This window comes from Triticum urartu, chromosome 7 (genome assembly GCF_003073215.2).
Source record: "Triticum urartu cultivar G1812 chromosome 7, Tu2.1, whole genome shotgun sequence".
Taxonomy (NCBI): domain Eukaryota; kingdom Viridiplantae; phylum Streptophyta; class Magnoliopsida; order Poales; family Poaceae; genus Triticum; species Triticum urartu.
In genome coordinates this window covers 97,610,529-97,626,093 of record NC_053028.1, presented here as the reverse complement: position 1 = coordinate 97,626,093, position 15,565 = coordinate 97,610,529, and the positions used below count along the sequence as shown (strand labels likewise).

Sequence of the window (15,565 nt, the reverse complement as noted above, 5' to 3'; positions counted from 1 at the left end):
ACTTCCACCGGCGTCGTTCTGTAGCAGAGATGGAGCTTCCCCGATCTAGATCCCGTTTTCGCGCTGGTAGTTTTCCACTAAGTCCTCAGAAATATCATGTCACATGTGCATGTTCAGCGTGCCGTAACTTCTTGCTCGTAGCTCCGTTCTGCATGTATGATATATCATAATGTTCATTGGGAGATGCTCACTACAAGAAATATGTCAACTTGTGACCCTCCCTATTGGCCGCTGAAAGGTCATACTTTTTCATTTACGACTTTTTTGTGACCAAAAACAGAAGGTCAAAAGCTGGCAGTCGTAAACTGAAATTAGTGACCTCCTCTGTGATATGTAAAAGGTCGTTGGTTCTTCGACCAAATTTTTGGTCACTAGCAACCTCCTCAGGCCACGTAGGCATCCAACGTGGCAAGCTGATGTGGCACAAGAATCATCACGGTCCGATTCAGCGTTTTACATGGGCCGAGCCCAACAATTCAGCCTTTTTAATGTATTTTTCCTGTTGTTTTTTACTAGCTACATGGGCTTGGGCCATTGGTTCGGCCTTTTTTTGCTTTCTAAGGTGCAACCTTTTCACATTCTATATATTTTATATTTTCAGGTTTTCTTTTTTTTGTTACATTCAATTTCCAGATTATTGTAGTAAACGGGATGCACATTGTCAGATTCGTCTAGGCACTAGGTCCCAAACATCAGGTTTTATTTTTTCACAACTTGTAACTCAATGATATACCAATTAGAGAACACATTTTAAATATATTCAAATAACAGCCAAATCACCGATGTACCAATCAAGTTTATTACATTCCACCAATCACAATATAACCATACAATATTACACCAATCACAGTATAGCATTCTACAGATAAAACGCTCAACAAGTACACGCACGTCTCCAACACCTTAGCGCCTTCAACCTGCAAAACATCACATCCAACCAAATATTAACGATCAAATCAATTCACCCCTTGACGGCAATAAAAAATTGTGCTTGTATGAACGAAAATAAAATAAACAATCTTTGAGGCCATAGCATGTGCTACAAAAATCTTAACAAATGCATAGATATCCACACGGAGCACATCCTACATGCACCAAGCATCAGGCATATGTTCAAGAAGATAAGTAATTTGAGATGGAAACAAGTACAGCTAACAATCTAACATGTGTAGTAGCACCAGCAAAAAGAGAAAGACATGGAAGAATTTACAAGAACAACACCCTGGGAGTCCAATTACATGTACATGAGCTACTGCTGCTAGTGTATATAGAACCAATCAAGCTGCTGGTGTAGGATCAGAGCATGAGTCCAACAGAGCCACATATGAGCAAACAACAGAGCCACATAGGAGCAAACAACAGATTAAGCACTGCTCCTAACCAACTTAGCAAATCCAGAGCAACCCCATTCCACCAGAGCACCACAGGAGCACATATATAAAGCATGTACACATTGGCAGCTACTGACAAACCCTAGAACCGCATGAATTTATCACCAGAGCGCTCTAGTAGGAGTTGATGCTTGGTTACAGCATCTAGCAGCAACTAGCAGAGCCCCACATCCAACCCAAATCATGGCCAAGGCCATGCAGGATCTACATCAGAGAAGAAGGAACATGGAGGAGCTCACCAGAGGAAGGTTGTAACCGTAGCAGAGGCTCAGCCACACCACGGCTGTGGTGTGACCATCACCACATCAAGGAGAGGGTCTGGAAGCTGCCGAAGCACCACCGCGGCGACCAGGGCAAGCGCCGGGCACAGTGGCGCCACCCCAGGGACATCACCGCACGGACATCACCGGCCTCGCCCTGTTTCAAGAAATGTTCAGAACAACTTTGTCAGACTCGATCAATTCTGAAGAAACCACTTCATTGTCAGACACATACATATGTACATGATGCAAAAGAAGAAGAAACAGAGCAGGGACCTGGTCGATCATGAGATAGTGTTCATATCATTAGGAAGAAATAGGCCATTGTATATCTCACATAAACATATCTGCTACTATGCACAACACGAGCACCCACTTGCACTTGGTATATTTCTGTATCTAGGACACCCAGCACTTACAACACTTGGGCTAGTCTAATGTATAGACTTGTTTGCAATAGGAGCCAATGGAACTGAAACGCAAGTAGCACATGAACAAACAGCGAAAGAAATAGAAGGACGACCTTGTGTGGTGGCTGAGGTGGACGAGGGTGTCCTCCTGGTCAGCTCAGGCATCCTCCTACACCAAATCAAATAGAAAAATGTTGAAGCATGTCAAATAACTAAACGTACATGTATATATCACAAATGCCATTCAGTGGCAAAAGCAATAACTTTTCATTTCACTTTTTCCACTCTAGATTTTGACAATGTATCGTAATTGCCACTCTAAAATTATTGCTTTTGCCACGGAATGGCAATTGTGATGTATTGTCAAAAACTAAGAGTGGCAAAAGTGAAATGTAAAATTCTAGAGTGGCATAAGCAAAGTGGTCAAAAGCTAGAGTGGCAAAAACAAAGTTTTCCCATAATATAGAAGCAACAGAAGCACATATATATCCTATTTCTTCCACAAAGTGTGTATATAGACAGGTCAGATTTTTGAATGCATTGTTGTTGTAAAAAACAAACATGTTGTTGAGGAATTTGACTATATTTTAGATATGTTAAGCAGAGGCAAGAGTTTTCCCTCAATCAATCAACCTGCTGCAATAGTACTAACTATACTAGTCAGGGACGAATTTGACAAGAGAAAGCATAGTGGTATCAAACTGAAACATGATTCAGTCGCAAAACAACCACCAACCTTACTTAGTACGTGAGCATCAAGCACACACACATCATACAGGTGCAAATATGATATGAGCTTTTAAGGGCCACAACAGAAACTAGGCTACAACATAGCAGTGATAGAAAAAACCTCACAGTAAAGTCGAGAGGGATCAACCTTGTGTGGGGAGACAATTTCCTCCTCCTCATGCATGTCGACCAAAGAGGGCTCCTGCTCCATCCAAACAGAACAAAGAAATAAAGATGGGTCACAGAAAGAGCTAGCAACTATTCTTACAGAACAAACTGCAGCTGTTGCAGCTGTAATATTCAGATATAAGCAGCTTCACATGTAAACCTATATTTCAGTTCATAGCCTTTTGGGATAATTGTTGGTGGGTTTTGGTCATGAAGTACCTGAACATAGTTTTTCTTCTCAACCGTCAAGCTGCGAAGCAGTCCAATTTTGAGAGCGCTGAAGGAGAGAGCATCCAAAACAGTCACATCGTCGTTGGCTCGTATGAGCCTGAACTTTTCCTGGAAGCATGACACAGGAAAAAAATCATCTTCTGTGAATGACAAATGTGACTGGCATCAGCTGATATCACAGGAGACCTACACTTTATGATGTTCTAGATGGACAATTTCATAAAAAATGCCTATACCACTATACCAGACTCGGAGACTGACCCTCACTCAAAGCCTTAAGTAGTCAACAATTGATTATATATCTGAAGAAATGAATGAGGCTCATGCTTCAGACAAAGACCAGGCACCGAAATTCAGCTAGCACTAGTGCGACATCACAACAGTACTGGTTTTTCTCCTCTGTTTAGACCAACTTTTCAGTTAGCAAGTGCATCTGAATTCATGGACACCTGCCTAACGGGCTGGGCTAGCATGGACACCAGTATGCAGTTACGGCTTTGCTAGTCACCTCGAGCAGACAGAGCATGCTCGCCAGCGCAGTGTGTACCGAGCTAGGACATTGCAAGGTGGCAAGGAAAAAGGAGCAGGGAGCTCGGCAAGGCGAGCAAAGGGAAGTAGTAGGACATGAACCAACCTGCGAGGGGTGGGGCGTGAGGGCGGTGCGGAGGCGGGTCTGCTCTAGCGCGGTGCGGACGAAGCTCCACCAGCCGCTCCTTGAGGGCGTCCCAGTCCACGGCCCGGCCCCGGCGCGAGGCGGCGACCCAGAGCACGATGTAGCACCAGCGGCCGTCGGTGCTCATGTCGCCTTTGTGGACGTTGAGGCCGAAGAGGACGACAAGGTGGCAGAGGTCGCAGCCCAGGCCGGTCTTGTCCGGGCAGCTGACGGTGACCACCGTTAGGTCCCTCGCTGCGTCCCCATGCACGATTTGAACCACCTCATCGCTCAGGCTCGGGCGTGCGCCGGATCTCGCCGGACAGGAGTCTTCGATTCCCGCCTGAGGTCGCCAGGATCCGGCGCCGGAGGTGGCGGCGGCAAGGAAGGAGTGGAGCGCTAGGGGATTGGGGATCGGGGAGAGAAACCCTAGAGGCGGCGGAGGAGGAAGAAAAGCTGGGAGCGGGAGGGAGGTTTGGGTGCAGCATGAGGGAAGGAGGGCGCCACTGCCGGCGATGGGAAGAGAGATAGGGAAGCGGCAGAAGGAAGGGAGAAGAGGCGGCCGATCTGGATCGGAGATAGAGAGAGGGGGGAGGCGGCGGTGATCTGGATCGGGGAGGGAGAGAGGGAGGGTTGGTGGGAGAGGGACGAGAAGTGAGAGGTGAGCGAGAGACGCTGGATCGAGGGACTGAGGGAGAGTGTGGACGGCTCAGATCGACTACACGGGGTGATCCGTGGGCTGCTTCCTGATTGGTTCAAAACATGAGGTATTTATTTAAATTATCTCCTAGTGCTAAAAACAGGGGATTTTGTGAAGCAACTAGCAAAATTATTTTGCAAATTGCATCACTAAAATTTTCACTTAGTTTAGACCACATTTTATGGATGATCACCAATTTGTATGCATCCCAATCCTTCTAGCTATTTTTGTTCATTTAAACAAATATCCGCCGATTCAATAGGAAGCGGGTCAAATTTAATCTGCAGTGGCCTCATAGTTTGCTATTTATTTTTCCCAAAAATCATTTGTAGATACAAAATTATTTATTTAATCATAGAAACATGAAAAGGTTTTCAAGAATCAACAACTAGCTATGAAATGGTCAAGCCCGCCATTCCGACCGCATTTTAAGACGGGCATAAAAAATGAAAAAAATGAAAAAATTGGAAAACCTTCGCATTGTGTCATCATATGTGACCAAGTTTTCAGGAAAAATAATAAACTGGTACTACGACAATTATTTTAAAAAAGTGTTCTCAGAAATGAGCTATCATGCGTGAAGATTCATGGCTTTCAAACCAAATGATCAATCTTATGGCCACATTTATGGCAGAGTTTGTTCAAATGATCTCATATTATGCATAAGGGTGCATCTTGGAATTCCAAGCAATCTTGCCTAAGGGAGTTTTCATTTTCTTTGCACAGAAAATTCATTTTCCATTTTTCGAGTGCCCGAAAAGAGGTTTTTTTTGTGAAGGACCTACCAAATATTTGTTGTAAAATTGTACCAAATTAATTTTCTAAAATACTAGGCCATGTTTAATGCACAATTGACTAAATGGTTGCGTGTCAAAAGTTTCGATCAATCTCTCGTGAAAAAGACAAATTTCTGCCGTTTCAGTAGGAAGCGAGTCAAATTTGAACTACGGCTGCCTCATAATTTGCTATTTATTTTTTCAAAAAATTATTTATAGGTACAAAAGTATCTATTTAGTCAGGGAAACACCAAAAAAATTCCAAGATTCAGCCACTAGTTAGGAACGGTTATTCCCGCCGTTTTGACCGCATTTTGAAATGAGCATAAAAAAATAAAAATAAAATCAAAAAATTGGGAAACCTCCGCATTGAGTCATTATATGTGACCAAGTTACCATAAAAAATAATAAACTTGTAATATGGCAAACCTTTTAAAAAATGTTCTCAGAAATGAGCTATCATGTGTGAAGATTCATGGATTTCAAGCCAAATGATCAATCTTATGGTCACATTTATGGCATAGTTTGTTCAAATGATCTCATATTGTGCACAAGGGTGCATCTTGGAATGGCAAACAATGTTACCTAAGGGAGTTTCCATTTTCTTTGGACAAAAAATTCATTTTCCATTTTTTGAATGCCCAAAATGAGTTTTTTTGTGAAGGATCTACCATATATTTGTTACAAAATTGGACCAAATCAATTTTCTAATATATTAGGCCATATTTAATGCACAATTGAAAAAATGGTTGGGTGTCAAAAGTTTTTATCTACCTCTCGTGAAAAAGACAAATTTCCGCCGATTTAGTAGGAAATGTGTCAAATTTGAACTGTAGCTGCCTTATAGATTGCTATTTATTTTTACCAAAAATCATTTTTAGGTACAAAAGTATCTATTTAATCAGAGAAACACCAAAATCTTTCCAATATTCACCCACTAGCTAGCAACGGTCATGCCCGCCGTTTTGACCGCATTTTGAAACATGCATGAAAAATTCAAAAAAATGGAAAACCTTCGCATTGTGTCATTATATGTGGCCAAGTTACCAGGAAAAATAATAAACTTGTAATACGGCAAATATTAAAAAAATGTGCATATTCTCAGAAACGAGCTAGCATGTGTGGAGATCAACAGCTTTCAAGGCAAATGATCAATCTTATGGCCAAATTAATGGAATATTTTGTTCAGATGATCTCGTATTGTGCACAAAAGGTGCATATTGGAATGGCAAACAATGTTTCCTAAGGAAGTTTTCATTTTCTTTGGATGAAAAAAATCATTTTTCATTTTTCAAGCGTCCAAAATTTCTCCATTTTCAAGAATATTAGAACCTAACAAATATTTGTTGTAAAAAAATTTCTCCATTTTTCAAGAATATTAGACCACATTTTATGAACAAATTTGTGTACACTAGAAACATTTTTTATAGATATTAAACGGTTTTTAGTTACATCATTAACATTTTTAATAAATATTTTGATGTCTAATATTTTGAACACATGTCTACATTTTTTAAGACACATTGTACATATTGTTTATATATGTTTAATTTTTTTTCAAATACATGATTAACATATTTTCATGTATTCCCAATAAAAAAATATCTTTTCATACATAGGTTTTGATGTCTATATTTGTTTTTGCACATTGTACATTTTTGTATACATATAAAACATTGTTGACATTGGTTAGGAAATTTAAATACATGATTAACATTTTTAGAAAATCTTGTTTTGTTATCTACTTTTCCATATATATATTGTAAAATTTTCATATATACGTACTGATGATTATTTTTGCATACACATGAAACTTTTTTTATACATATCTAATATTATTTATGATTACCATTTTTTATATGCATGAAACTTTTCAAGTGCACACATTTAGTTTTTTAAACACGTGATTACATTTTTTGAAATACATATTAACATTAACATTTTTTTGAATTACACGTTTAGTTTTGTAATTGCTAAAGCATATAGCAAGATTCGCGAAGGAGTTCATTATTTTCCCATTCTAATGAAAAACTTGTTATTTTCCCATTTTCGTTGGCCGAATATATGTTCTTTTTGAGTAATATGAGGGCATCCCACATTTCTTCCTGGATGGACCAAGGCCTACATGACACACATATTTTTTAAAAGAAGGTGGCCTCGTTCCACCGAGGCCCAAGCCCACCTTGAGCGACACCTTAAGTACCAATGCATCCACGTTCACAACCTCATGACCATTTATATTGGTCGTAATCAAGTAGAAAGAAGGTCGTTGACCACTCTTGTCTGCTTTATGACCATTTGGTGTAAGGCAATTTCAGGGTTTGAGCCATTCCAAGCGAAATGGCCGTGGATTTACGACCAATTCAGCCGGGGTCACTGAGAGAAGGTCACTAGTTGACATATTTCTTGTAGTGGCTCTTCATTTCATTCCATTGTGACATGCTTGTTTGAGTCCATCTTGATGCCCTAATCATTGATGCAAGAGTGCTATAAAATGTTTACTGCTGCTTCTTATGAGTTTAGCGTGATTTGTCATTTTTGCCACATTTGATGTGTGTTTCATATGGGCATGAGCTCTACATGTGTTTTAATCTATGCCATGCCATATTTACAGGGGTGCCTGCCATGTATTTTTGTGCTCTATGTGATGACTAGCACAAGCATGCAAAGTAGCCTTCGTGATATTGCTGATTTCAGGGGCTTATGATTTTACAGTCATTTTCCTGCTATTATTTTTATGCCATGTAAACATGATGCTATAGTGAGATCCATGATTGTTTTGAGTACCTTCAGTAAGGATGTTTTGGACATATGGTTATGCTCTATCCATCCATGGCCCTGTTTGCAGTTATGGAGTGCCCTATCATGTCTTAATCTTGCTCTACTTTTTCTATAAATGTTCCTGGAAGATTGTTTACATGTTAATCAATTTTGCCATGGTTATTGCTAATGATCCATGCATGATATGAACTTGCTATTGCCATGGTTAGCTTCATGAACATGTCATCTTGCTGATGCTATGCTTATCTTGTCATGCCATGCCTTGTGGTGAGTGATTTGAGCTCGAAAAGATGCCTTCATACTTTTGTTTATGCTATGCTCTGTTTTCTGCTAAGTTTGAAACTGTTTATAAAACTTTCTATATTTACATGGTGCCATCATATCTTCTGTGCCTTTTTGGCTCATGATTAGTAAGATACTTTTGTTCTATGCATTTAGTAGTTTCATGCCATGCCTTGTATTGCTATGATATGTTCTGTAGCATATTGTTTGCTTGATCTAAACATTGCTTCCTGATGTTGTTTTTGACATGTTAGTAATTTCTCTAAGTCTGTGATGCTGATATCTTTTGCACTTTTGCCATGCTTGTTTGAACCTGCCCTTGTGTGATTTTTCCATAGCTCAGTGTTCATGTTTTGTCAAGCATCTTGACTAAATCACTGCCATATGCTTTGTTGCTATGTTGGGGTGCAGTAGCTTAGTTTCTTGTTGCATTCTAGATGGCATCGTGCTGTTAATTGCAGAATTGTGCCATTATTGTTTTGCTTGCCATTTGCAAACCGTGCTTCCGATTCCTGTGATCTTTATATCAATTTCAACCGAAATCATCTCATCTTTCCAGCGACACACTTGGTTTGACAAGTTGATTCCTTGTTTCATCCTTTTCCTTCCGGAGCATGCATATGCATTGCATATCACATCCCGCATATCATGCCATGTTTTGCATCATGTTGCTTGTGCATTGCACCATGATTGATTATTGGTACTTTGCTTGTGTTCTTACTTTGGGTAGAGCCGGGAGACGAGTACGTGACCGAGGAACCTGTTGAGTACGCTTACAAGGATCAAGCTTTCGACAACTCTGAGTACATTGCAGGGAAGATGACCATACCCTCGAAATCACTTATATCTTTGCTTGCTAGTTGTTCGCTCTATTGCTATGCCATGCTACCTACCACTTGCTATATCATGCCTCCCATATTGTCATGTCAAGCCTCTAACCCAACTTTCCTAGCAAACCGTTGTTTGGCTATGTTACCGCTTTTGCTCAGCCCCTCTTATAGCGTTGCTAGTTGCAGGTGAAGATGAAGTTTGTTCCGTGTTGGAACATGGACATGTTTGAGATATCACAATATATCTTATTTACTTTAATGCATCTATATACTTGGTAAAGGGTGGAAGGCTCGACCTTATGCCTGGTATTTTGTTCCACTCTTGCTGCCCTAGTTTCCGTCATACCGGTGTTATGTTCCTTGATTTTGCGTTCCTTACGCGGTTGGGTGTTATGGGAACCCCTTGACAGTTGACTTTGAATAAAACTCCTCCAGCAAGGCCCAACCTTGGTTTTACCTTTTGCCTCACCACCACCTACTTTTCCCTTGGGAGTCGCGCTCCTGAGGGTCATCTTTATTTTAACCCCCCGGACCAGTGCTTCTCTAAGTGTTGGTCCAACCTGAGCGATGTTCGGCGCCCCCTGGGCAACCAGGGTCTATGCCAACCCGACATCTGGCTCATCCGGTGTGCCCTGAGAACGAGATATCTGCAGCTCCTATCAGGATTTGTCGGCACATTCGGGCGGCTTTGCTGGTCTTGTTTTACCAATGTCAAAATGTCTTGTAACCGGGATTCCGAGTCTGATCGGGTCTTCCTGGGAGAAGGAATATCCTTCGTTGACCGTGAGAGCTTGTGATGGGCTAAGTTGGGACAACCCTACAGGGTTTTGAACTTTCGAAAGCCGTGCCCGCAGTTATGTGGCAGACGGGAATTTGTTAATATTTGGTTGTAGAGAACTTGACACTTAAATTAATTAAAATGAATCAACCGCGTGTGTAGCCGTGATGGTCTCTTTTCGGCGGAGTCCGGGAAGTGAAGACGGTTCTTGTGTTATGCTTGAACGTAAGTAGTTTCAGGATCACTTCTAGCTTCATGACCGTTGCGTTGCTTCTCTTCTGCTCTTATTTGCGTATGTTAGCCACCATATATGCTTAGTGCTTGCTGCAGCTCCACCTCACTACCCTTTCCAACCCATAAGCTTAAATAGTCTTGATCTCACGGGTGTGAGATTGCAGAGTCCTCGTGACTCACTGATACTTCCAAATAGTTGCAGGTGCCGATGATACCAGTGCAGGCGACGCAACCAAGTTCAAGTGGGAGCTCGATGGAGATCTTGTTCGTTGTGTAGTTTCGTTTCCTATTGATCAGTAGTGGAGCCCAGTTGAGACGATCGGGGATCTAGCATTTGGGGTTGTCTTTCTTTGTTTTGGTTCAGTAGTCGGACCTTGATTGTATTCTGGTTAATGTATGACTATTTATGTATTGTGTGAAGTGGCGATTGTAAGCCGACTCTTTATCCCTTTCTTACTCAGTACATGGGATGTGTAAAGATTACCCCTCTTGCGAAATGCCTACCATGCGGCTATGCCTCTAAGTCGTGCCCCGACACGTGGGAGATATAGCCGCATTGTGGGTGTTAAAAGTTGGTAATCAGAGCCATCCCCGACTTAGGAGCCCCTTGCTTGATTGAATCGCTGACGTTGTTTAGTCTAGAACAAAATGTTTTGAGTCTTAGGATTATATATACCGGAGAGTAGGATTCTTTTTACTCCTCAGTCCCTTCGTCGCTCTGGTGAGGCCTCCTGTCGGTGTCAAAACCGGCGGATCTCGGGTAGGGGGTCCCGAACTGTGCGTCAAGGCCGGATGGTAACAGGAGACAAGGGACAAGATGTTTTTTACCCAGGTTCGGGCCCTCTCGATGGAGGTAATACCCTACTCCTGCTTGATTAATATTGATGATATGGGTAGTACAAGAGTAGATCTACCACGAGATCAAGGAGGCTAAACCCTAGAAGCTAGCCTATGGTATGATTGTTGTGTATGGAGTTGATTGCCTACGGACTACAACCCTCCGGTTTATATAGACACCGGATAGGGTTAGGGTTACACGGAGTCGGTTACAATGGTAGGAGATCTTGAATATCCGCATCGCCAAGCTTGTCGGAGGGGACTCCAAACACACACTTCTCGGGGTTGAGCTTGAGGCTGATCTTGTGCAGATTTGCAAAGGTCTCGTCTAAATCTTGAATCAGAGTTGCCTTGTCCTTGCTCTTGACCACTATGTCATCCATGTAGGCTTCCACATTTCTGTGTATTTGTGGCTCAAGAGCGACATGGACTACCCTTGCAAATGTTGAACCAGCATTTTTTAAACCGAAAGGCATCCGTATGAAACAGTACGTGCCACATGGAGTGATGAATGCGGTCTTCTCCTCATCCTCTTCTGCCATGAAGATCTGATGGTATCCTGAGTATGCGTCAAGAAATGAAAGCAAGTCACATCCGGCCGTGGAGTCAACAATCTGGTCAATGCGCGGCAAAGGAAATGGGTCTTTGGGACAAGCTTTGTTAACATCGGTAAAGTCGATACAAAGTCTCCATTTCCCGTTCGCCTTGCGCATGACTACAGGATTGGCCAACCACGTAGGATGGAGCACTCCTCTGACAAGGCCTGCTGCTTCCAACTTCTTGATCTCTTCTGCGATGAATTCTTGGCGCTCCACTGCTTGCTTCCTGACCTTCTGCTTGACGGGCCGCGCATGAGGACAAACGGCAAGATGGTGCTCAATTACTTTCCTGGGTACACCGGGGATGTCAGACGGTTGCCACGCAAACACGTCGACGTTCGCCCGCAGGAAAGCAATGAGCGCGCTTTCCTATTTAGGGTCGAGAGTGGCACTGATGGTGAAGGTACCACCAGTGCCGTCCTCCTTGGCGGACACCTTCTTGGTCTCTGACGGAGCTGCCATTGTCTTCTTACACTTGCCGGTGGAGCTCGATGGTGCGTCCTCGACGGCAGCGCAGCACTCCGAAGAGGTGCGCTTGCCGGAGTGGGCATCAGAACTCTTGCCGGACTTGGTCTTCTTCTCCCCCTCGGGAGCTTCAACGGCAGGTGACTTGCGATCTGTTGCAGCTGCCGCTTCCCGGTAGATCTTGTCGGCGCAGATAAGAGCATCCTTCTTGTCGCCAGGGACAGAGATGACGCTTATCGGGTCTGGCATCTTTAGCATGTTGTATGCGTAGTGAGAGGCTGCCATGAACTTGGCGAGTGCTGGACGGCCGAGTATCCCATTGTAAGGCAATGGAAAATCGGCAACGTCAAAAGTGACCCTCTCAGTCCTGAAGTTCACCTCGTTGCCAAATGTTACTGGCAACGTGACCTTCCCCTTTGGCTTGCTCCTTCCCGGGTTGATTCCTTGGAATGTGCCGGTCTCTTCAAGCTCGCTGTTAGGGATCTGGAGTCTCTGGAGTACAGCGGAGGAGATCAGGTTCAAGCCGGCCCCGCCGTCAACTAGCATCTTAGTGACCTTGAGGTTGCGGATAGTTGGTGAAACCAACATCGGCAAGCACCCGACCGCAGTTGTGCGATCAGGGTGGTCCTCAATATCAAAGATGATAGGCGTGCTGGACCATTCAGAAGCTTGCGTGACTCGATAGGTGGTTCCGCCGCATTGACTTCCCGCACCCACTGCTTGAGTTGGCGGTGCGAAGTATGTAGAGAAGCACCGCCGTCAACGCACAAGACCTCTGTGGCTTTCTGGAACTCCTGCTCACTGGTCTCGACACCATCCATGTCTTCGTCGTCGCCGTCATCTTCATCCTTGTCGCGGCCGCGGGGAGGTCTGTCTCCTTGCCGTTGCTTGGCCTTGCCGCGGCGTCCTCCTCGGCCGGCGCGCTTCGTGCCGGATTCTCCAGTGCCTCCTTGGGCCCTCTCCTTGTCGCGTTGCTCGTATTCAGCCTTTTGCTGCTGGACAAGCTGCTCGACCTTCTTGCAGCTCTGGAGGTCATGGCCCTTGGTGCAGTGGATCTTGCAGTACTTCTTGTCGGTGCCGTCCTGCTTGTCGGCGACCGCCACAGTCTGGCAGTTGGTGCATGCGGCAATCTCCTTGCCGGAGCTACCAGCTTTGGCTTTCTTGGCGCCACCTTCGTTGCCGGACTGCTCAATGACTAGCACATCTTTGCCTTTCTTCTTCCTGTTGTTCCGTCGCTGGTTTTTCTTTGCCGGGGCAGCATCCTCGCTGTCACATCCTCCTACTCCTGTATTCTCTCCGGGGAGTTTCCTCCCTTCCTCAGCACGTGCACACTTGTCGGCCAGGGCATACAGCTCACTGACATCTCTGATCTTGCACATCGCCATCTCCTCCCGCATCCTGCGGTTACGCACGTTCTGATGGAACGCGCTGATGACCGCGGCAGGGTGGACATCTGGGATGTTGTGCTGTACACGGCTGAATCTCTGAATGTACTTGCGCAGGGGCTCTCCTTCCTTCTGGGTGAGCAGATGAAGGTCACTCTCTTGGCCATGAGGTTTGTGGCCGCCTGTAAAGGCGCCGACAAACTGATGGCATAGGTCTGCCCAGGAGGATATGGAGTTGTCCCGCAAGTGCATGAGCCAGGACCTGACGTTGGGCTTGAGCACCAGCGGGAAGTAGTTGGCAAGGATCTTGTCGTCCCGCCCCCCGGCAGCCTGCACCGCGATGGTGTCGATGCAGAGGAAATCCGACGGATGCGACTTGCCGTCGTACTTTTCTGGTACGTCTGGCTTGAAATTCTTCGTGCTGGGCCACTGGACTTGCTACAGCTCACGAGTAAACGCAGGGCAACCTACCGCGTACGACAAGTCGCCTGGTTCCCCTGGCGCATGCATGTCGATAGAGGGCCCAGCACGCTGGTCCGATTGACGTCACGCTTCTCTTTGGCGCTTGATGCGAGTACGAGTGTCTTCTTGCTGTCGTTCATGAAGAACTTGGCGCTGATCGCGACGAGCTCGTGGATCTGATGATGCGGTGGAGTCGCTGTCGAGGTGGATCCGGCGAGTCGGCGATCTTGGCCTTCGGGGCGGAGAGTGCACAGTGGTTGCACCCCCACCGGTCTTGTCGCCACCGGCTCGTGCCTGGCTGACTTGCCGCGGCTGCGACGTGCTCGGCTGCCGTTGAGTGTCGCCGTTGGCGAAGCCGATGAGACTCTGAATGGTGGCCCTCCAGTCGTCGATCTTGTCTGCCGTTGGAGGGTAGTCCAGGAGCAGTTGAGCTCGCACCAAAGCTTCTGCTGTAGTGGCGGGTGGCGGTGGCGAACGGTGCGAGGAGCGGGATATGCTCGGACTTCTAACTATGTTAGAAGGAGCAGTATCCCGTCCAGGCGACCGTGCCTCGCTCATGCCAGCATGTTGGCATGCATGCTGGTCTTGAGCACTCCGAGATCCACCAGCTCGATCTTAGTCCAGCAAACGCATGGTACTGTGAGTACCATGACGCTGCCAGTCCCGCGCCTACTGAGATGGGCGCGGTGCATGTACGGACGCCGAGGTCTTGGAGTGCGCCCGGTCGTTGTGGGAGCCGGCTACGCCGCCGATGGGCAGCGCAGCCTTGTCCTTGGACCTGGCAGCACCGTGAGCTCCGTCATCGAAGCCCGTTCTTCCGCCGGCGTCTGCCCCATCAGCCGTTTGCTCCGGCGGTGGTGGGTTCGGCGCGGACGGAGCAGCCGCCTCCGAAGCCTTCTTCTTCGGCGGCATGTCGATGAAGATGATGAAGATCTAGCTCGTGTGAACGCCGGATCTTGTTCACACAACCTCGACACCCCTACCTGGCGCCCCAAGAATGTCGGGGGACTAATCCACGAGCATCTATGGGACCGGCGGACCGAGCCCCTTTCGGTTCGGCGGGGGCAAGGGTCGCACGAAGAGCAGATCGAGGCGAAGCACACGAGCAGTTTACCTAGGTTCGGGCCGAACGGATGCGTAAAACCCTACTCCTGCTTTGTGGTTTGTATTGAGTTCTTGCTCGGGAGTGCGGAGTGCTACAGTACACCCCAGCAGCTAACGAGACCGAGCGTGAGTGTTCTCTTCCTCCCCCCCCTCTACGTTGCGCATGGGCCTCCTTTTATATGCTCAAGGGGTCACCGACAGGTGGCAACGTAGACAAGGGTAAAAATGGAAAGGTGTTGCGGTTGGTACAGCTACCTGCTACAGTGTATCATACCTAACCCTGACGGCAGGGGACCAGGGCATTAAATGCCCGTCTGCGTCGCCTAAATAGTGCAAAAGGGACCGTCAGGGACGCCACCGCTCGCCACGATGGCAATCTTGTCAGCGCCGCTTGCCACCGCGCACCGCTGGCTGCACAGCCTCCCGCCACGTACGCCTGGAAGGGTCCCAGAGCGACACGTTGGTGGATGTGCTGGAGCGCGGACACAGAG

At 45.8% G+C, this 15,565-nt stretch overlaps 1 long non-coding RNA gene across 1 annotated transcript; it reads right to left on the bottom strand.

The window, feature by feature from the left end:
* Positions 1-730: 730 nt before the first annotated feature.
* On the bottom strand, positions 731-4,474 carry LOC125521886. The gene is made up of 6 exons (XR_007289481.1): positions 3,824-4,474; positions 3,178-3,297; positions 2,939-2,992; positions 2,175-2,230; positions 1,631-1,808; positions 731-917 (listed from the first exon to the last, which is right to left on the bottom strand). It is a non-coding gene; the product is annotated as an uncharacterized LOC125521886 (long non-coding RNA).
* Positions 4,475-15,565: the final 11,091 nt, after the last annotated feature.